The sequence below is a fragment of the Petaurus breviceps genome, unplaced genomic scaffold (assembly GCF_028583685.1).
Source record: "Petaurus breviceps papuanus isolate PSGF00001 unplaced genomic scaffold, PetGlider_PUasm1.0 90808, whole genome shotgun sequence".
Classification (NCBI taxonomy): domain Eukaryota; kingdom Metazoa; phylum Chordata; class Mammalia; order Diprotodontia; family Petauridae; genus Petaurus; species Petaurus breviceps.
This window is the reverse complement of record NW_027187349.1, coordinates 5886534-5908751: the sequence shown is the minus strand read 5'-3', so window position 1 is coordinate 5908751 and position 22218 is coordinate 5886534. Positions and strand designations below refer to the sequence as shown.

Genomic DNA, 22218 nt, shown 5'->3' with positions numbered 1-22218 from the left:
GTGAAAAAAAATTACACATATTTCCTTTCCTTATTGTTCTCTCAAATTACTTGTTAGTGTTCATGATAATTCATTGCATCTATTATAACAAAGTTCCTTAGAAATTATGGTCTTATAAAAAAAGTAGCAGATTCCATCAGGTTTCAAATTTTTGTGCCACCTCTGTAAATCAATAAATTTTAAAAATTGGTTACAGATATCACTTTAAAAAAATAATAAGTTCAAATGTATGATGCCAAAATACCAGAGTTATCACATGTGTCTGTTATAAATTTCAAGGGAACCAACCTTCACTAAGTGCAAGTTTTCTCCTTGGATTGTGTACTCTGCGTTAGCATATTATGGAGTATTATCTGGATTTACATTAATTTATGTACTTTTACTTCCATTTATTTGTTTGTTTATTGACAGGCTTGTTTGGAAAGTTTGTAGATAAAATGGCAGAATCCTATTTCATTTTTTAAAGAATGTAACAGCTGTTTGGATGTATGAACCCAGGTGCTATGGTATGTTATGAAGTAGTGATGATGTGCTAGATAAAACTTTTGCTAAGCATTTTGGGATTTAGATATGAATTGCCAAGAGGAAAAAAAAAGAAGAGAGGGGAGAATAGGAATTTGTCCAGTCTGGGAGTTCTTTAATTATGACTTCACCTAGGAAAGAGACTTAGATGTCTTTCCCCTTCCAGGCCTTGGGAAGAAGTGAAGATCCTTTTCTCTATTTCTCTTTCTCTCACCCCTTTTCTCTACCCCTCTTGCTCTGATCATGCATCTGACCAAGTGGCTGAAGTTTTGGTCCCATAAAGATGCATCGAGGGAGATCTTCAGAAATGGAATTATCTCTAGTGCCAGTTCCCATTATTTTGACAACATAACCCATTTATTTGGAAGGTGTTTGTCCTTTATATGTTAAGCTGTTTTCTTATACTGAGTTTGCTTTGTCTTTTTATATAGAAAGAGCAGGATTGAGATTCTAATCCCCAGTACATTGTTAGAGAATAATCCTCTCTAACTGGAGCCTTAATTTATGAGCTATTTATCCTCTATTTCTTATAATGTAGATGCTTAAGATCCAAACTTTAAAAGGGAATTTACCTTTCTAAGCTGAGAAATAAATCTTCATTATCATCGTAACTGTGGGTGGAGTTCATTAGACATAGTGATCCTACGGAGACTAAATCCTTCTATACTCTCCCCTCACCCCCATCTGAATGTCTGTCTGTCTGTCTGTCTGTCTCTCTCTCTCACACACACACACACACACACACACACACACACACATACACACACACACACAGAAAAGGCTGTGGAGTGGGACTACAAGCAACAAATCCCATTTCAGACTTGGTGCTGGCCCTAACTGAGAACTCGTTCAGTCCCATCCTCTTCAGATTGAGAAAGGGAAATGAAGCAAACATGACACATCCCTTGTGTTCCACACTGACATCCAATGTTACACAAATAAAATATGTTAATAAGAACCAAATGTCACTTTGTCCTGTAATCACAGAGTTTTAGGGTGGGAAGGGACTTTAAAGATCATCTAATCCAACCCTTTTAATTTGTAGAAAGAACTAAGGCATTGAGAAGGCAGCAAAGTAATAGCCTACAGTCATACACCTTGTAAATGGCAAGACTGGACTTTTAGAAGGGCCCTTTTTACAATGATACAATATCTTATTACTACAGAAAAGTGTGAAAATATGAAGTCTATAAGTGTGTACAAACCACTTTCAAAAGAAATCTGGTTCACTATTTTTAAAAAGATCATTTTGGAAAAAATAGTTAAATTTGAACTACAAAATAATTGATTATTTTTTTGGCTTCATTGCTTTAGGGTTATTTTCCTAAATCAGATAACAAGCATATTTTGTTTTAGTTTGAATTTAATTCTTATAAGATAGTTATGGACACTTTATTACTTAAAAAGGAGGAGCTGGTTAGTCAGCAAAATTTCAATCGAAGGGAAACAAGGCTATGATTCCAGAGATACTTTTATATCTTTATTTTCTAGTCTTCCTACTAAGAAAAACAGTGGGCAAAGGTGTTCAGGGGAAGCTGTGTAGCAAATTTGAAATGCAGAAATAGCTCAAAACTCCATTACGTTCAGATCAACAAACTATTTGAAAGTCACCATAAGGGTAGTAGAATTGGTGCCATAAAATGTAATCCATCTGTGAGAAAAATCTGGAACATTAAAATTTAGATTGAGAGTATAAATTATCCACCCAAATTATGCGAAAATTAGAGAATTTTATAACTGGAAGTTACCTTAAGAGCTCATCTAGTTCATTTTATTTCACTGATAAGAAAACTGAAGCCCACAGCAATTAAATGATTTGTTCAAAGTCGCCGAGTGAGTTAGGAGTTAATGGAAGAACCTTGACTACAACCCAGGTCTTCTGACTACTTTCTATTTCTTCTCTACTCCATGTAACCTTGCTGAAAATTTTCTTAGGTCATTGTAAAGGGTATGATTATTGCCCAAATATATGCTGTAGGTACGTGATACTAGTTAAGATTTTGTTCTTTTTGGCAATCAAGTCAGGTCTGCAAGCCTTTATGAAGCACCTACTATGTGCCAGGCACAGTGCTAAGTGCTGGGGACACAATGAAAGGCAAAAGACAGTCCCTGATCATCGTCTAATTGGAGAAACCACATGCAACAACATTGTACAAGCAAACTATTTACAGAGTAAAGTGAAGATAATCTGGGAAGGAAGGTACTGTGATCAGCCTATTATTCGAATGGCTCTTGGTGGGGAGGGGAGGGGATGTGGGGAAAAGCTAATGGATTCAACCTCTATATTCTTATATTCTGTCGGAATTCTAAGACATGACTACTCTTAAGTTACATAGCATGACATATCTCACTTCTTTAACCTACTTGTCAACTCTAAATGTCTTCAGGGGCAAAAGCATTTCTTTAAAAAAAAATCCCAAACCTCTTTTCTCTAGTCATTGGTCTACTTTACAGCTGTGTTTTTCAGAACATGGCAGAAAGCATGCCCGGGGTCCCATGACAACACAACATTAACTGTAATCATTTTCTGTAACCGATAGTTCATTTTTAGAATAGTTAATGACTCTATTCCAGGTAAATCCTAGCCATCTTTCAGAGGAAAATTTCCATCCACGTGTATTCTGGATCCAAACCCAGCAGCTACATCTACTGGTGATTTCACTCTTATGGGTTCACATGAATGATTTCTAAATAATTAGTCACATATTGGTTCATGAAGTAGATTGTCAAAATAATGTATTACCTGTAAAAAAAAAATTATGACACAAACCCCTGATTGAATTGAAGAGAATTAATAGTGTGTTGCTGATATCTCTATAGAATCCACTCTGTGGTGACTATGAAATTGCTATAGAAATGTCAATCGGATCCCCTATCTGTACTTTCCAAAGCTATACACACATCCTTGTTTTAGTCATAGACTAGAAAGTCTGGGTCCTTTTGCTCTGTGGTTTCCCACCTTTGGCCTCATAACTTTGTAATCCCATTAGAGCACAGATGCAATAAAAATCCCTCATTTAAGTCACAAGTAGCTACAAGCTGATCATGGTGTATATTCTCTTATCAGAAATTTCATAGGCCAGAGCTGTTCCTGTCAAGCTAGACCTGTTGTTGTCATTTTGTGGTGCCATTGTATCTGTAGCTGTCCTAGAGATGGTGTTACAAGTTGTTGCACCCTTCCTGTTTATTTGCATGGATATTTTCACAAGAGGATCCCCATCTTCAATAAGACTATTGAGATACAGGAAAAAATGACCTTGACTTTCATTCATAGAGTTTTGTCAGTGATTTGTTGTAGGAAACAAGAGAAAGGGAGGATTCAAAGATGCTTCAATGTTTCCGGAGCTAGGAGAAGCAGTGAAAATAATAGTAATAGTAAAAAGAGATTATTTACATAGAGCTTTAAGATTTGCAAAGTGCTTTACAAATATTATCTCATTTTATTCTCATAACAATCCTAAGAGGTAGATGGTATTAACAATCTCATCTTATAGACGAGGAAGCAAGGCAGGTAGAGGTTTAGTTATTTACCCAGCATGAACCAGTTAAGTGCTTTAGTCTGTATTTGAGGCTTCCAGACTCTATTCTCAATGCCCCTTTATCAACTGTATACCTTAACTGTCTCTTATTCAGATCCAGCATTTTTAGAAAGGAGCTGCCATTGAGAGAAAAAAATGGTAGGTAGAAAGACTGAAGATGAATTTTGAGTCACGAGGAGCTGGGTTCCAGACCTGACTTTTCCACTTGCAACCTGTGTGACATTGGCCAAATCACTTGTATTCTTTCCACCTTAGTTTCCTCTTCTGTACGATGAGGAAGTTGGTTTAGATGACTTCTGAAGACCCTTCTGGTTCTTAATGTATGAGCCTATGGACTCTAGGAGTAGGGAGCTATAGAGTTAGATGTGATTTGGTAAGGAGACAAAGGAATGAGTTGAAGTTTAGGCAGTTGGACATTGAGGTATTGATGGAGCATCTGGGAGGCATTTGACAATGTTGGGACCAAAGCAGAGCCAGGAAAACAGTATGCACCATAATTATGACAATGTAAATGGAAAGAACAACCACACACCAAAAATATCAGAAATGAATATGACAGAATGATAAAGATCAAGTATGACTTGAATGAAGAGCTATGAGAAGACACCTGCAGCCTGCCCCTTTGTGGAGGTGGGAGGGACACAGATGGCACAGTTTTGAATTTTTTTCAATGTACTAATCAGTTATACTGATTTTTTTTTCCTCTGAAACAAATACTATTTATTATATATGATGATTCTCTTGGAAGGAGAGTGGGAAGAATACTGAGGATTAGTATGATGATGTAAGAAAGAGAAGAGATCAATAAAAACTTCTAATAATAAAAGAAAGAAAAGGTGAGCCTGGAGTGCAGGAAAGTAATGGTGTGATGACACATGGTTTCCTGCCTGTATGAAACCCCAAGAGACAATTATCTCTGCCAGACTGATTGCCCTGAGGCCATTCATGTTGAATTTCCTTCTTTCTCCTTGACTTTGTCATCTTCTAGTCTCTCTTCCTTTACCCCTATCTGTGAAAGTTAAGTGACTCTGTGACAAGGCTCCTGATTTCATCTCTTCTGTCTTCTCCAGCTGATGGCATCCTCAATCATCCTTTCTTTCTCCAACTTCTTTCTTCTCTACTTCTCTCTATCAGAGCCTTCCCTACTTCTTTCAAACATTCCCATCTCCTTTATATGTCAAAAAACCCTGAAATTCACCAGATCCTAGCACCCCTCAAGCTATTGTTCTCTAACTCTTTTTAGCTAAACTACTAGAAAATGTTGTCTGCAGTCACTGTTGCCACTTCCTTTTCTCTAATCCTCATCATCCTTTGTCATCTGGGTTCCACACTTATCACTGAACTTTTTACTTTCAGCTAAAACTGTTTTCAGTTTCAGTTTTGGTTATCACTGATTCTTAATTAAAAAATGTAAGGGTCTTTTCTCAGAGCTCATTCTGCTGAATTTGAAGAGGTTGACCACCTTCTCCTCTTCAATAATGTCTTCTTTTCTGTTAGTTTGTTTTTGTGGCATTATTCTTTCTTGGTTCTTTTCCTACATTTTTAATTGCTCTCACTCATTTGCCTTTGTTGGTTCAATATCTATGTCATGTCTCTTAACTTTAAGTTTTCCAGGTGCTTAATATCCTTGCCTACGCACATGAACACCTACAGTTCAATTCTTAATTCAATTATTTTAGGACAAAATGTAAATTTCTCTTTTCTGCTCTTAAAGCCCTATATAATTTTGTCTCAACTTACCTATCTTTTTCTTTTACTTTATTTGGTGTTTTATTTTTCCCCAGTTACATGTAAAAACAGTTTTTGACATTTCATTTTAAAAAGTTTTAGTTCCAAATTCTCTCCCTTCCTCCTTCCTTACCACTCCTCCCCCCCCCATTGAGAATGCAAGCAATTTGGTATAGATTATACATGTGTAGTCATGCAAATCATTCCCATAATAGTCATGTTGTGAAAAAAAGAACAGACCAAAAAAAAGGATAAAAACTCATGAAAAATAAAGAAAATTTTAAAAATATTCTTTAATGTATTCAAACATCATTAGTTCTTTATCTAAGGATGGATAGCATTTTTCATCCTAAATCCTTCAGAGTTGTCATGGATTGTTGCATTGTCAATAGCTAAGTCATTTACAGCTATATTCATTGCATAGTCTTACTGTTACATCATACATTGTGCATTTCACTTTGCATTAGCTCATGTAAATCTTTCCAGACTTTTCTGAGAGCATCCTGCTCATCATTACTTATAGCACAATAGCATTCCATCAGAATCACGTACCATAGTTTGTTCAGTCATTCCCCAATTAATAGGTATCCCCTCAATTTCCAATTCTGTGCCACCAAAAAAGAGCTGCTATAAATATTTTTGTACATATAGGTCCTTTTCCTTATTATTTTTTTTATCTCTTTTGGGATACAGACTTGGTATTACCAGGTCAGAGGGTATGCATGGCTTTATAGCCCTTTGGGCATAGTTCTAGGTTGCTTTACAGAATGTTTGAATCAGTTCATAACTCCAACAGTGAATTAACGTCCTAATTTTCCCACATCCCCTCCAACATTTGTCATTTTCCTTTTTTGTCCTATTAGCCAATCTGATTGGTATTGTTTTAATTTGCATTTCTCCAATCAATAGTGAGTTAGAGCATTTTTTTCATGTGACCATAGATAACTGTGATTATTTCATCTGAAAACTGTTCATATCTTTTGATCATTTGGGGAATGGCTCTCATTTTTATAAATTTGACTCAGTTCTCTTTATGTTTGACAAATAAGGCCCTTTATCAGAGAAACTTGCTTCAGTTTTTTTCAGTTCCTATTGCTAACTGTATTTCCCTCCATCCAATTTACCCCTCCCCCTGTTTTTTTCTCTTCCCTCCCCTTTCACCTTTTCTCTCCTCAAAAGTGTCTTGCTTCAGGCTACCACCTATATTAATCTTCCCTCCATTCTATCACCCCTTCACTTCTTTGCTTATCGCCTTCCTCTCCTGCTTTCTTGTGGGATAATATAAATTTCTATAACCAATTAAGTGTAGATGCCATTCCCTCTTTGAGCCAATTCAGATGAGAGTAAGCCAATCTACTTTTCTGGATTTAATGGCCATTACTTGCCTTTCTGCATTCTACAGTCCAGCCTAAGTAGCCAACTCTCTCTTGCTCACATATGACACTCCATCTCTCTTCTTAATGCCTTTTCATTTGCCCTTCCACATGTGGGGAATGAACTTTCCCCTTATGTTTGCCTCACAGAGTCCCTCTCTTTCTTTACTGTGTGGCTTAGATACCATCTTCTGCATTAAGCCTATCTGATCCTCCAACTACTTGTGCCCCTAATTCCTCGAATACCTTGCATTTTAGTGTTTGGTATATCTTTGGATATTTTTATTCCATATTTATGTTATATGTTTTTATATATGTACTTGCCTCTCATTAGAATGCAAACTCTGTAAAATTAGGAAGTGTTTCATTCTTTGTACTCGTGTACCTCCCTAGCATAGTGCTTGGCACATAGGTGATACTTACCCAATACTTGTTCATTGATTGATTGGGAGAACTGGAGTCTTCCAAAAAGTTATCTAAGTATGTAATGCATTACTGAAACTTAAAATAATATTGGAGAAACGAAAATGGAGAACAATTTGAAGAGGGATTTGTATGAAAGTGTTCAGTTAAGACGTATCTAGTGTCAAAATACCAGGCTAAAAACAGTTTTTTTTTTCTTTTTAGGTGCCTTGCAATAATACCTTGGTATTCAAATAGTATCATAATCTGGAGGAAATAGGAATGATAGGAATGAAATCAATAGGAAAGATAGCCTGTGTTGTGCTTATAAGAAGGACCACATAGTTATGTCAGAAGGGTAGATGGTCTGATTCAGAAGACAAAGAGCTTCCCATCCCTGTTTATTGGCCTATGGAAAGTGTGAAAAAAGGGTTTCAGAGACCTTAGAAAAACTGAGGCCAAATTATTAAAAGAAAAAAGAATAATGAGCCGGGCTTAAGACAGGTAATATTTAAGCATTCACTTTACAGGAGAAGTTTGTCACTGGGTAATTGACATACAGACACTTAGTATTTTATAAGTTGTCTTGGTTGAAAGACTCCTAGAGAAAATGATGAGTTAATGTCTGTACTCAATTTAATTCCTAAAATATCAATTTGAAAGCCTAGACAAGGGAATTTAAAACAAACTACATAGCTTTGCTTTTGCCAGTCATCCATGGGACACTTCTTTTGGAAGATCATGTATTTATTTTACCTATGCTATAAAAAATAAAGAAATAATCATATATTCCTGTTCGGAACTGTAATATGGCATTAGGTTGAAAAGTTTACATACTTTCAAATTAATCAGAATTTTAAAGTATTCAACAGGGTGATAGCCTGATAACTAGAAGTTATATATAACATGCTTATGTAATTTTATGAAAAAGTATTGAACTGTGAGAGAGACATGGTTCTAGTCCAGTTCCTCACCTATTGCTTTGTGACCTTAGGGAGTTCACAGTACTTTTCTTTGTTTTTGTTTCATTGTCCCTCAAAAGGAGGCTAAGTTTAGCTAGATTTGTCAGTTTTCTGCTAATGATAATATTTTGTGATTTTATAGGAAATTCAATAAATTGTATTGTTTATTAAGTTATGTTTGTATGAGTATTGTAGGAAATGATAGTCCTGTTGCCCCCTGCTGCCATCTTAGCATAGTAAGCCTAACCTTGCATTTCTTCAGTTAGTCCCATCCAGTTCTCATATAAGTAACTCTGCCACTAATACTGTAAGCTGCTCAGAGCTGGAGGCCATCAGGCAGCCGAGAGGGCCAGAATGTCCCAGTCTGGAAACAGTAGCAGTAGGACAGAGTCAATGAACAGATACTTCACTCGTAGCCGGGCTGAGATAGGGAGACCTAATGTGCAAAAAGCAGTCAATCAGTCTTCTACAGTACAGACATGTAGAGTCTATTCTAGTTTTGCTACAGAAATGAAAATAATGGTTTAATTCGACAGTTTCCAAATCACTTTCTTTCAATGGTATCTATTTTATGTCAGCCTTAGGAAGAATGATCTGAAAAATTGATAAATGTTGGGGTGGACTCAGGTAAGATTAACTTTGGGTTTTTACTTCTAAGGTTAGTTTAATCAAAATTTGATGTCTTGATTTTTTATTTCAAATGAAGGCACTTAGGGCATGATTTTAATACTAAAATTTTAAAATTGGAATATTTTAAACTAGAAGATATTAACTTCAGCAGTTGGAAGTGAAGTTGGTAAGTTAGCCCAATTTTAGATCTCGGGAATCAGAATCATAACCTCAAATCCCTTAAATTAACTGCAGGGTTTGTTGATAATACACAGACCACCAGTGAGTAATACATACATACACAAAGGATATAAGGATAGAGTTGGTAATTCTGAACAACCATTCCTTCCCAGAATTATTGTCTAGATCTGAGTAGCAGTAGTAGTTAGGGATAACACTTAGGTTTTCCACTTAGGAGTAAAAAGCATGCTGGGTTCTTTTGCAAATGCATCCATTGAAGATAAGCAGACTTGGCTCATCTTTTTATTATACCAGTCATTATGAAGCCATGTAGTAAGGCTACTCACAGAATTTAGTAGAATTTCTTTGCAGTCTGGGTCTGGACTCGTGATTTTGCAAGTCAAGCTTTTTTGTCCACTATATCATTTTCTCTTTCTGAAGACCAACTGTTCTGAACCTACTGAACTATTAGTAGTATAATGAGTAGACATCTAGAGAGTTGACCTCATAAGAATGTAGAAGAGTATAAAAGGTGAAGAAAATCTCTATATAGAAAGAAAACCGAGTTGGATATGAGAAAGGGATTAAGAGGGTTAACATTCCCCTCATCCATTAAATCTACTTTTACCTTCAACAATATAATTATTAGTATCATTAAACACTTAGCAAACATTACAGTGTACCTAGGAGCTATCCTGATCACAGAATTAAATAGGATTACTGCCTCATGGGTTTTTATGATAATGATGTCTAAGTAGAAGTTAGCATATAGTGATATATAGATACATATAGATGTATATATAGATATATAACTGTTTGATTCAAGACTATGTCTCTATACTCTGCATGTATTACTTATTTTGAAAATGCAACATTTTGATGGGTTATATATAGTATAATATCTACCTCATCACTTGATAAAAGGCAGCTATGTGTTGAAGTAGATAAAGTACTGGGCCTAGAGTAAGAAAGACTTGAATTCAAATCCTTCCTTTCTGTGTCAGCTTATTATATAACTTAACCATTTGCTCTCTCTGTGAACCTGTGTGAGTCACTTAATTGTCATATGTCTCAGTTTCCTCAACTATAAAATAAGGATTATAAATCATATGATTTATTGGATTTCCCACAAAATCACTAAATGTTAGAGTTAGTAGAAAACTTTAAAAGTGTCTGGCTAAACTCCTACTTTTGAGAGACAATAAGAACAAGGCCCAGGGAGGGATTGTGATTTCCCCAAGGTCACAGAACAGCACTGAATAGTGCTATTTTTATGGCTTTGTGGTATAGAGAGCAATAGTGAGAGCAACAGGCCTGAGGACATAGAGTTAGTGTGAAGAGCAAACGAGATAAATATTTGTATATCTTTTGGGACAGTGTCTGGCACATAGAAGGTGCTCAATAACTTATTTAATAATCTTATTTTTTTTTAAATGGAGTGAAGTTTATTGTTTAATCCTGCTAAAATAAAATAATTTCATTAGTATACCTTAAATAGCACTCTCACAGTAATACTTAAATCTTGGCAATTCTAAAAGGAAAATATTTGGCAGGCCACCTCTATCATTGCCATTAATATTGCATCGATTATTTTGTAGGCTTTTTACTTTTTGTGGAACCCAACTTGTTCTCAATAGCATAATGTTCACAAGTAGACCATATCACATATTCAGTTCAACTAAGAAAGCTATGCATCCACTTTGGGCTGGCCTCTGCAAATAGGAAGACAAAAATGAAGTCTTTCCTTCCTTTAAGGATTTTAGTCTTCTGTAAGAAATATATCATACATAGAGATAACTAAACACTAAGTAACTAGAGGAATAATTTGGGGGAGAACATTAAAGTAATTACAAAAGGGGGCCTGCTACCTGAAGGTTTAAGGAGCAAAAAAAAAAAATTATGAGGATTTACTTGCAGGCATGGAGAAAGGTTGGTACTACCAAAAGAGGCAAAAATTGGAATGCTAAGTTGGTCTGAAATATAAACTGCAGAAGATCATATGAAGTTAGGCTTAGAATCTAGATTGGAGCCAAACCATACAGGCTTCATAAACTTGACTAAGAGTTTACAATTTATCCCAGAGGCAACAGGGTAACAGAAAGTTTTTGAGCCAAGAAGTGACTTATTCAGACCATGTATTGTTCATTCAACAATTATTTATTAAGTATTTACCATGTCCAATGCCCTTCGCTGGGGAGCAGATAAGTAAAAAGATAAAAATAGGTATGTTCCCTATCCTCAAGAAGCTTACACTCTAAATATATCTCTTGACTTCCTCCTTGTATCCGGCCGTGTCAGTAGCTAGATGGCCCCTCCGGCTCCTGGTCCTGGCCTGGCCCCGGCAACCCTGGGGAGGTGGACGTGCTGTTCCAGGTGAAGAACGCCTTCTACATTGGGAGCTACCAGCAGTTCATCAATGAAGCACAGCGCGTCAAGCTTTCCAGTCCAAAAAAAGAAGTTGAGAGAGATGTCTTCTTGTACAGAGCTTACACACAGAGAAAGTATGGTGTGGTACTGGATGAAATCAAAGCCAACTCCTCCCCGTTCTCAGAGTATCTTTCCAGTGAAAGCCAGAGAGGTGCGATTGTTGCAGACCTGGATAGAAAGATGGCCAAGAATGTTGATGTGGCCAATACCACCTTCTTGTTGTTGGCCGCTTCCATCTATTTCCATGACAAGAACCCGGATGTTGCTCTGTGCACCTTGCACCAGGGGGAGTGCTTGGAGTGTATGGCCATGATTGTACAGATACTCCTGAAGCTGGACACATTGGATCTAGCCCACAAGGAGCTAAAAAGGATGCAGGAGCAAGATGAGGACGCCACTCTGATGCAGCTGGCCACTGCCTGGGTCAGTCTGGCCATGGGTGGTGAAAAGCTGCAGGATGTCTATTGTCCTTGCTCCTGCTCAGTGGCCAAGCCACATGCTATATGGCCCAGGGAAAATGGGAGGATGCAGAGGGAGTTCTCCAAGAGGCACTTGACAAGGACAGCAGCCACCCAGAGACTCTTATCAGTCTCATTGTCTTGTCTTACCGCCTGGAGAAGGCCCCTAAGGTCACGAATAGATACTTGTCACAACTGAAAGATGCCCACTGGTCCCAGCCATTCATCAGAGAATACCAGAACAAGGAAAATGATTTTGACATGCTAGCCAGTCTTCCCAAAGTGAAGCATTTGGCTTTCCATGCAGGACCATTACTTTTGCAGCTTAAGTGTTGCCCTTTCTTGCAGGCTCTCCCAGCCTCCCTCAGTCCCTTCTGAGGACTCTGGGCCAGGCTCCCAGCCACAGCACCTTTTCCAATAAAGACTCTTCAGAAAAAAAAAAAAGAATCTTAACTTACAAGGACAGAAGTATTTTAATGTTAATTTGTTGATGGCCCAATAATGCTAAAGTCTAAAAAAGAAACCTAGGTCATTTTGATTTAGTGTTTCACTATAATAGTTCTATGAACCTTAATAACTACTTTTACCTCTACAAATTTACCAAATTGAATGGAAATTCATTAAAAAATTAAAGAGTTTATGCAAAGCGAAGATGTCAGTAGCAGGAAACTATACAGTGAGCAGCTCCACTCCAGACTCAAAACAGATGTAGAAAACTCACCCAACCAAATTTTGATGGGGAAATCCAAAAATTCAAAATGAGTCATTTTTCTAGTCCAGGTCTCCCTGGGCAGAGAGACAAAGCTGTCTGAGGACACAGGAGATGGAGTCTGGTCAGGAGCTGTGCTCAGAGTGCTCCAGCCCAGGGAGAGGCTATCAGGGCAAAGGGAGGTAGATTCATACTGGGGTAATGAGGCAAGAACAGATGGAATCTGGCATCTTTATTGCCCACTGCCAACTTTTATATATAGACCCAGAGCAGACTGAGGGGACTTGTTTCCAGGGGTAGCTCTTACCCCAGGAGCAGAGTGGGATCTCAGTTCCAGCTTCTTCCCCAGTGTAAAGCCCATAGAGAAATATAATCAAGCCACCTGAGCAAAGTACTCATGACGAAATAATCAACTGAGGAAGGGAATTTTCACATCTTGCTGTCAACAGTCTCCGTCACAATGCTGCTTCATGTCCTCTCCCCTTTCAAGAGATTCTCAAAGCTCCCACTATAGAATAAAATATGACTCTCAAGTTCTATTTCCTCTATTCCCAAACTGGGAAGAACCACAGCTTCCAGCATCTTTAACAACTTAATCAAGTCCCTTTGTAAGGCATCTAATCTAAGCTTTTGCCAGAAAGATATATTCATAATTTAGTATTAATTTAGTATTATGTAATCTGTAAAAACTTAAAGGTACCATTTATATTTATATCAACATTCACACAGAAACATAAGAACAACAGTAATAGTAATAATAAAAATTATTTGTACCGTATAATGTTTCCAACCAATATGTTGTCATATGAAGAAGAAGGGATACTGAAAAAAAGCTTGGTCATGTTGCCATCCCAACTTTATCATTATTTACTATTTCTGTTTCACTATTGACATGAGGTACTGAAAATCTGGACAAATAATATAGTTTCTGTATGCTTTGTTTGTAAGGGCATATTTATAATAAATCCAAATGGAAAGTAGACTATTGATTGGGACCTATCGCAAGAAGAAGAAAAAAAAGTAAAGTATACTTTCCATTAGATATCTTATAGTGAAGATGCCTTTTGTATATGAGTCAAACCAGATCATCCCTTAGGTACCATCCAGATCTAAATTCTGTTATTTTTGTGATGTGTACACCATCTTAAATGTTTTGATTTCATTGTGTTCTTCATATAGAGACAGTGACTTCCGAGATCTATTTGAGTGCAAAATTGATTATATTCTTGTTTTTTTTGTCAAATGATGAGTAGCTCGAGGGCCTTACTGCAGTATACAAGAATATTATAGTACTGTACTTTTATTATAATTCTAATCTTATGAGCATGATATTTAGAAAGCAAAATATTAGTCATTAATTTGAATGTAAAGAAAAATCAGATCATGTTAATAGTAATCAAGCTGGTATCTCAAAACTTTATCACATAAATTTTCAGAAAACAAAAAATATAGATTTTTCAGTTTATTCTCATGAATTGGTTTACTTGCTGACCAAAGAATATTCTATTAGGAAAATCAAACCAAGATGCTTCTATGAGATACATTTAAAAATGACTTCAATATTGGCCTTTTATGAGATGAGTCAAAAAAAGTTATCATCTTTGCAATGCTTTTCTATGTCACTGAAAATGAGTCAGTAGAATTCTATGAGGTTTTTTTTTAATCTTTATTTCCAAACTTGAATGCATTTAGTATCTATTGTTGCATTTTCCTGTTCATTTTTGGATACAAATCATCCCTGGCAGGAGCAAGATACAGCATCTATGCAAAGTTCCATCTGGCAAGATTTTGTTAATATGCAGTTCAAGTTTGAAATGGAATCCAGTCTGTAATGAATAGTGGATGAAATCAAAGAGCCAAAAATCAAATAGCTTGTCATTTTAAAAATTATTTATATTAGAGCAATAGCCTTCAATATAGCTAAAGAAGTCTTTTGCTGATCTGTGTGGATTGAGTTCACAGGGATTTTCTACAAAGATTATGGCAGCCATTGGCTTTGTGTAGGAAAGTGTTGTATAACTAAGGTGGCATGTTGTTGGTAAAAGAGAGAGATGCAAAACAAGTGATGCACAGCTCATTTTGTGACTGTTATATATTTAAAGTAATACAGGCAAAATTGTCATAAAGGCAAATATTTTAATCAAAAAGACTTATGTGACTTCAGAGTCAGAAAAGACCTAATAGGACATTTTGTCCAATACTTACCAAAGTAACAATCCTCTCTATAAGGCTCACAGAGAAGATAACCTGAATACTTTTGATTGTATGAAATTGAAAATTTTTGCATGATTAAAGCTGATACAAATACAATAAAATAGCAAAGAATTCAAATGGGAATACATCTTTGTTTTGACTATCTCTGATAAGGGCTTGATATCCAGACAAATAACAAATGTATAGGATCAAAAATCATTCCACAATAAATAGTAACTCAAAGGATATAAACAGTTTTCAAAAGAAGTGTAACTCTTAACATCCTTATCAAAACATTCTCCAACTTAGAAGTAATAAGAATTGTGAACTAAAAACAATCCTGAAGAATTCACCTCACACTCAACAAATGGATAAAGAAGACAAATGATGAAAATAAAGTTGGAGAGATGGAGAGAGAATGTCCATATTGCTAGTATTACAGATACTTGAAGAATTGAAATATTGTTATATCTCAACATTTAATTGCTGTCTCAGTACTTCTTTTTTTTTCATTTTTCAAATGCTTTATTAACTTCTGATTTACGTCATTCATTTCTGCCAGATTTTGTGTTACAAATTTCTTCCCCATTTTTCTACTACCCAACATCCCAGAATAGCAGTCCCACAGGATATCCCCTCTTCCAGTCTGCTCTCTCCCATATTTTCTCCCATACCCCTTTCAACTTTTCCAGTAGGGCATGGTAGATCTCTATGCCCCAGTGCCTGTATATCTTATTTCCCAATTACATGTAAAATAGTATTAACAATAGCATATATATATATATATATATATATATTAAACATTTTATTTTAAAACTTTGAATTCCAGATTCATTCCCTTCCTCCCTTGTCACCCACCCTTACTGGGAAGCTAAGCAGTTCAGTATAGGTTGTACATGTGTAGCTAATGCAAAATGTAACGTAGTAGATTGTAAAAGATTTACTATAGTTCCCTCCTTCCTATCCCACCTCCCACTTGTTCTCTTTGATTCCATCTCTTTTCAAAAGTGGGTGATTCCAACTTTCCTCCCCACTAGCCTGCCCTCCCTTCCATCATAACCCCTCTCATCCCCTTCCCCCCTACTCTCCTGTAGGGTGAGATACCCTATTTAGTGTGTATTTCATTTCCTCCCTGAGCCAAATTCAATGAGAATAAGGTTGACCCATTCCCTTTTGCCTTCCTATTCTTCCCCTCCATTGTAACCATTTTCCCTTGCCTCTTCTATATGAGATAGTTTACTCCATTCTGTCTTTCCCCATCTCCTCTCATTATATTCTTCTCCCCTCTTAATTTCACCTTTTAGGTATCATCCCTTCCTATTAAATTGGTCCTGTGCCCTCTATCTATGTATACCTGTAAACATATATACACACATTCACATATGTATTCATATATAGACACACACACACACACATATATATATATATATATTTCTATTCCCTTCAACTATTTTCATACTGACAAAACTTTCATCACTTGCAATTATTGTTTTTCCATGTAGGAATGTTAATAGTTCAACTTTGATAAGTTCCTTATGATTTCTTTTCCCTGTTTACCTTCTCATGCTTCTCTTGCTTCTTGTATCTGAATGTCAAGTTTTCTATTCAACTCTGGTTTTTTCATCAAGAATGCTTGAAAGTCCTCTATTCCACTGAATGCCCATATTTTCCCCTGAAACATGATACTCAGTTTTGCTGGGTAGGTGATTCTTGGTTTTAATCCCAGTTCTTTGGCCTCTGGAATATTACATTCCAAGCCCTTCAATCCCTCAGTGTAGAAGCTGCTAGATCCTAGGTTATCCTGATTGTGTTTCCACAATATTCAAATTGTTTCTTCCTGGCTGCTTGTAATATTCTCTCCTTGATCTGGGAATTTTGGAACCTGGCTATAATATTCCTAGGAGTTTTCTTTTTGGGATCTTTTTCAGGAGGTGATTGGTGGATTCTTTCAACCTCTATTTTGCCCTCTGGTTGTAAAACATCAGGGCAGTTTTCCTTGAGAATTTCTTGGAGGATGATTTCTAGGTTCTTTCTTTGATCATGGCTTTCAGGTTAGTCCAATAATTTTTAAATTATCTCTCCTGGATCTGTTTCCCAGGTCAGTAGTTTTTCCCATGAGATATTTCACATTGCCTTCTATTCTTTCATTTGTTTGGCCAGTACTTCTCTTCTTCTATAGAGCTGATAGAAGGTTTTGAAGTTTCTGTATAAAGGAAGGGTGCTTATGACCAAGTATTCTTCCTCACATGGAGATCATTTGTAGAAAATGTGAAGTTATCTACCACATTGCATTCCATCTGTGTTGAATAAGTGTTTTCATTGAAAGGCTGAATTGGTCTCTCCTGTGCCTCTTTCTGTATACAACATCTTTATCAAACTCAGTGGCTTCTCTGATTCTCTACTCAGCTAAACTTTCATCTCAGTGACAACTATAGCATCTCTCCTCCCAGTTTCATGTATAGCCAGTGTAGTTCTGAAATCTATTTTTTTCTTCTCTCTTTTTTGTATTATCGTTCTGGATTCAGACTGTGACTCATCCCTGACAACAGCCCCATCTTATTTTATGATTATGATCTAAATTCTCATCTTTAAGTCTGTAATCAAATAAATTCTATTCATCCCATAACCATATAATACTTCTGGTATCCATCTCTCTTAATATAGCAGTTTGTCACATTAATATTATTACTGTAATTCTAGTGTCCCTGCTTTTAGTATCTTTGAGTACAGCCTAACTATGCATACCCCTGCTATGTATAGTTGTTTTGTCATCACTGCTACTCCAGAACAAACCAAAGCTAATGGTTAATGGGAAGTAATGTATTTAAAAATATTTGTTACCCCACAGTTTTCACTGAGTTTGAACCTCAGTGATCTTTAATGCGGCATCCGTGGATTTGTGGCAAAAAGAATAATTTAGTTCTTTTGAGTTACTTTTGATGATGATTTTCTTTAGATTCAAGAATTCCACACACATAATAAAGTTGCCTCATGATGCTTAACTTTCCATTTCAGAGTCAAACTATTTATGAAACTTATATATATGAAAGGCACAGTAACTTTATGGTGTCATTGATAGTATAGAATATTATTTTGACTATGTTAACTGCAAAATACTTCTTGCATTTGATGAACTGACCAAACAGCTACATATTTTATTGAAGAGAAAAAAATAATACCGACAAAAAATGAGTTAAACTGGGATTTTGAGGTCATTAGTTTGTTGAAATCTCCTTTTTGGCAGCAGATTAGAATTGAATATATACTTCAAAAAATAGCAGCTATGTTGAAATGTTATTTTTGTGTTGATGCATTCAAAAAACTTTTTTTCATATCTCATAGCTTTTAAGCTATGCTTATATATGTTTTGATGACCATCAGTAGGTAGAGTCTACTACAAATGTGAAGGCCAGGTATATCTGTCTGTCTGTCTGTCTATCTATCTATCTATCTGCCTATCTATCTATCTATCTATCTATCAGTCTGTCTGTCTGTCTGTCTATATCTGCATGTATGTATTTATAATAAATAGCAGTTGCTGTAGTAAATCTGTGTATGCAAGAAGTTGGAATTTTTGTTGCTGACTCTGTTGATGTTTACTTCCCTATTAAATAGTTAAATGAAGATTTATAGCCACTTTATATTTAATCTTTTGACAACATCCATTTAGCCCTGCCAAATAAACAAAATGCAAAACGTTTAGTTTTAGAATACTGACACTGTACAAATAATTATCAACCCATGTGTCACTGTAATAGGCTTGTGGCTGAACATTCCTCATTATATTGTCATAGAGATTTTTCATAATTTTAAGGTCAATTTGTTGATTTTTAGTTGTCTACAAGCCACAAAAAAGTTTCTGGTACTTCAAAGTTAAGTTTTAATAGAACAGGATAGGAATTTGTAATGGTAACTATAATTTGAAGATCTTCCAAGTCCCTTAATAAGCCTAAATTTAATTTGAGGACCTTTCCTGATTTGAAAATATACTCTGCGCTCTAACAGGCTGCAGGTGCTCACATGGAGCCTGTGCTGGGAGGTTTGTTTTTCAGGAAGGCACAACTTTTGTTACTTTGTAGTCAAGTGGGTAACAAGGGTTGTGACTCTGGAGAAGGTTATATCTACCTCTGAGGTGAGGTTTTGCTTTGGGGCTCACTTTGGGAAGAGGTGTGTGATTTAGCCAGATGAAACTCTGGGCAGCCATTAAGCCCACTGGCTTTGAAAACCCAGATGTTGGTGTTTCTCTCTCTGGGGACTAACTAGGTATGGATGTAATGGTCAAGACAGTTGGAAGCCTTGTCTATTGAATTGTGTTATTTTCTCTTTTAACTAATGTTTGTATTCTCTGAAGTTCAGGGTGCTGACTTTTTCTCTTGAACTAGGTAAATGGTATATATTTGATTAATTAAAGTAAGATTGTTAACCCTTTTTAAGTTGCTTTCCTTTAAAAAAGTAGATCAAAGAACTTGTACTAGCAACCATCCCGGGTATGTTAGGGTGCTTGCTGCCACAGAACTTAAAGGCCATGTTGTCCTACCTTTATGTGAATGAGAAATGCCCCTACAACAGATTTGAAAAGTGATTATCCAGCCATTGCTTGAAGAAGTCCAGATGTTCTACTTTGGGAGAGCCCCGTCATTTCTAAGTCTGATTCCTTACTATTCCTACCAAATTGATAAGCAAAACACTGTAATACTTTTTCCCCCATAAGATTCCTGAAGAGAGCTGTCTTGCCCTTGATGCCTTCTTTTTGGCATGGTGAACATCATCAGTTCTATTAACTGATCCTCATATGTCATAATCCTTGGTGATTTGCTACCCTAGTTGTCCTGCTCAGGACATACTACAGCTTAACAAATCCTTCATAAAATGTAGTTTCTTGAGATGAATCTAATACTCTAGATGTAGGCAGTATACAGATGGAATATCAATTCCCTAATCCTAAAACTCCATCTCTTTTTAATCTTTTAAAAAAGCTTTTCTTGTCTTTTTTTTCTTTGTGGAGGGGAGAAGGCAGAGCAGTTGGGATTAAGTGACTTACCCAAGGTCACACAGTTAGTTTTGTGTGTGTGTGTTAAGTGTCTGAGGCCACATTTTAACTCAGGTCCTCCTGACTCACCTAGCTGCCCCTTCTTGTCTTTTTCAATGTATTTCATTATCACATTATATTCAAATCATTATAAATCATACACTAATCATTTATCTCTTACATCAGGATTTTCTTCTCCTTCGAGTGATAGAGGAGATTCTTAGAACAAGCATTGTATCAGAAATATAGCCAAATAGGCTCTGAAAGATTTTTTCTTCATACACTTAGCCCTTGTTGAAACATTGATCCTTTGTCATGTGGATGGTATCAAATGCTGCTATAAGATACCATGCTCCCAGGAAGGGAGCACACAAATTCTTGCTTAGTCACCTTCCTGAAGATTAACTGAGTATGGCATTCAAATCTATGTCTGTTTCAAGAAAGGACAGGTAATGGATGCAATGGAAACTTTTCCATATCAATAAAATTCATCTGAGTCTTTTTCTTGCTCAGTGGAGAATACAAGACCATTTGAAGTCCAGTCTAATTAAATCTGCCTCTCTTATAACAGCCTTCCTCTCTTCAAATACATTCTAGTAATGTTTTCCCCTGTACACCCCCTACTCCCAAGACAGTGTGGTCCATCCCAGCCCTATCTGCCACTAATTAGTATGGAAGCAGCCAAGTACTTTTACTTTTCCGCTAAATTGTTGGCTATGGCACTGATTATGATAAATGGTCATTATATCTTGATCATTTCTGGGCTGCATAGCAAGATAACCAGTTCTTGTGTCAAACACTGACTTGTAGTCAGACAGTGAAAATGAAAGTGAAATGGACAGAAATCCCCAAAGCAACAACTCAGTAGGTTTCAGGGCCTTACCAGTCTTTCAGAAAGAGATTCATGACACTAGGTCAACAAGAGGGTCTGTGTGTATGTGTGAAAGAAGTGCCTTTTGTAGTGTTCAGTTTTACATATCTAAAAAATGCAAAATCCATGAAAGTAGTAGCCTGAGGGCTTTCTTATGGTATGTCACTTATAAGCTTTGAGAGTTAACTTCGTTCATAAGACTATTTAAAACAAATAAGAAAGCCTTTATTAGACACTTACTATATGTCAGACACATTGCTAAGTGCTAGGAACACAAGTTGAAAAAGGTAAACAGTTGCTACCCTCAAGGATCTTAGCTATCTAGTTAGGGAGACAACACAAATTGGGGAATGATGATGCCCTACATGTATGGAAACTGCTTAGGAGTACCAGTTTCCAGATTGGATATTTTAGGTGAGGATATCCCCTGTACTATACAGAAGTAAATTATGATCCTGAAGTTAATACTTGTCAAGATGGTGATGTGAAGAAGTTCATGTTACCATGGGATTATGAGGGTTAGTTTCCTGATTAACAGGGTGTTGTGCTAGGAGGGCCTCAGATTTATATTACTGAATTTGAGTATGAGGCATGATACATAGCAGCAAATAATGACCTAGACTGTTGCTTGTAAACATAGTCATGGTATGACTTCCAAAAATAAATAGAAGAACTTTTTGAACAGCATAGGACTATAAGCTCAGCTGGGATTGTTTGACATCAAATATAACATCAAGGTTCATAGGTGTTCTGGTCCAGTATTGGCCAGGACTTCTCTACTTTCTATAGGCTTCTGGTTGCCATGATACTGTCAGGGTGAACTTGATAGCGAAGGATCATGGGGTCATAGATCTAGAACAAGAAGAGACTTCAGAAGCCATCTGTAGCGGCAAGCACCCCAGCATCTCCAGGGTGTCTGCCAATACAGGTTCTTGGATCTGCTTTGTTAAAGGAAAGCAACTCAAAATGGGTTAACAAGCTTACTTTAATCAGTCAGACATATATTGTTTACCTTGTTCAGGGGAAAAGGTCAGCACCCCGAACTTCAAAGTATACAGGCAGAATTATCAAGACAGAAACAGATCAAGTAGACAAATTTCCAAACTGTCCAACCATTACATCCATACCCAGTCAGCATCTGGGTTTCCACATCTGGGTTTTTCAAAGCCGGGGGGGGGGGGGGGGGGGGACCTGGACAACGGCTTCCCAGAATACA

At 36.5% G+C, this 22218-nt stretch overlaps 1 protein-coding gene and 1 pseudogene across 3 annotated transcripts in view; both read left to right on the top strand.

The window, feature by feature from the left end:
* Window positions 1–22218, top strand: part of PRKN (parkin RBR E3 ubiquitin protein ligase) — a 1996139-nt gene that overhangs the window by 681845 nt on the left and 1292076 nt on the right. The window lies entirely within an intron of this gene.
* LOC138147803 (coatomer subunit epsilon pseudogene) lies at window positions 11621–12627 on the top strand (annotated as a pseudogene).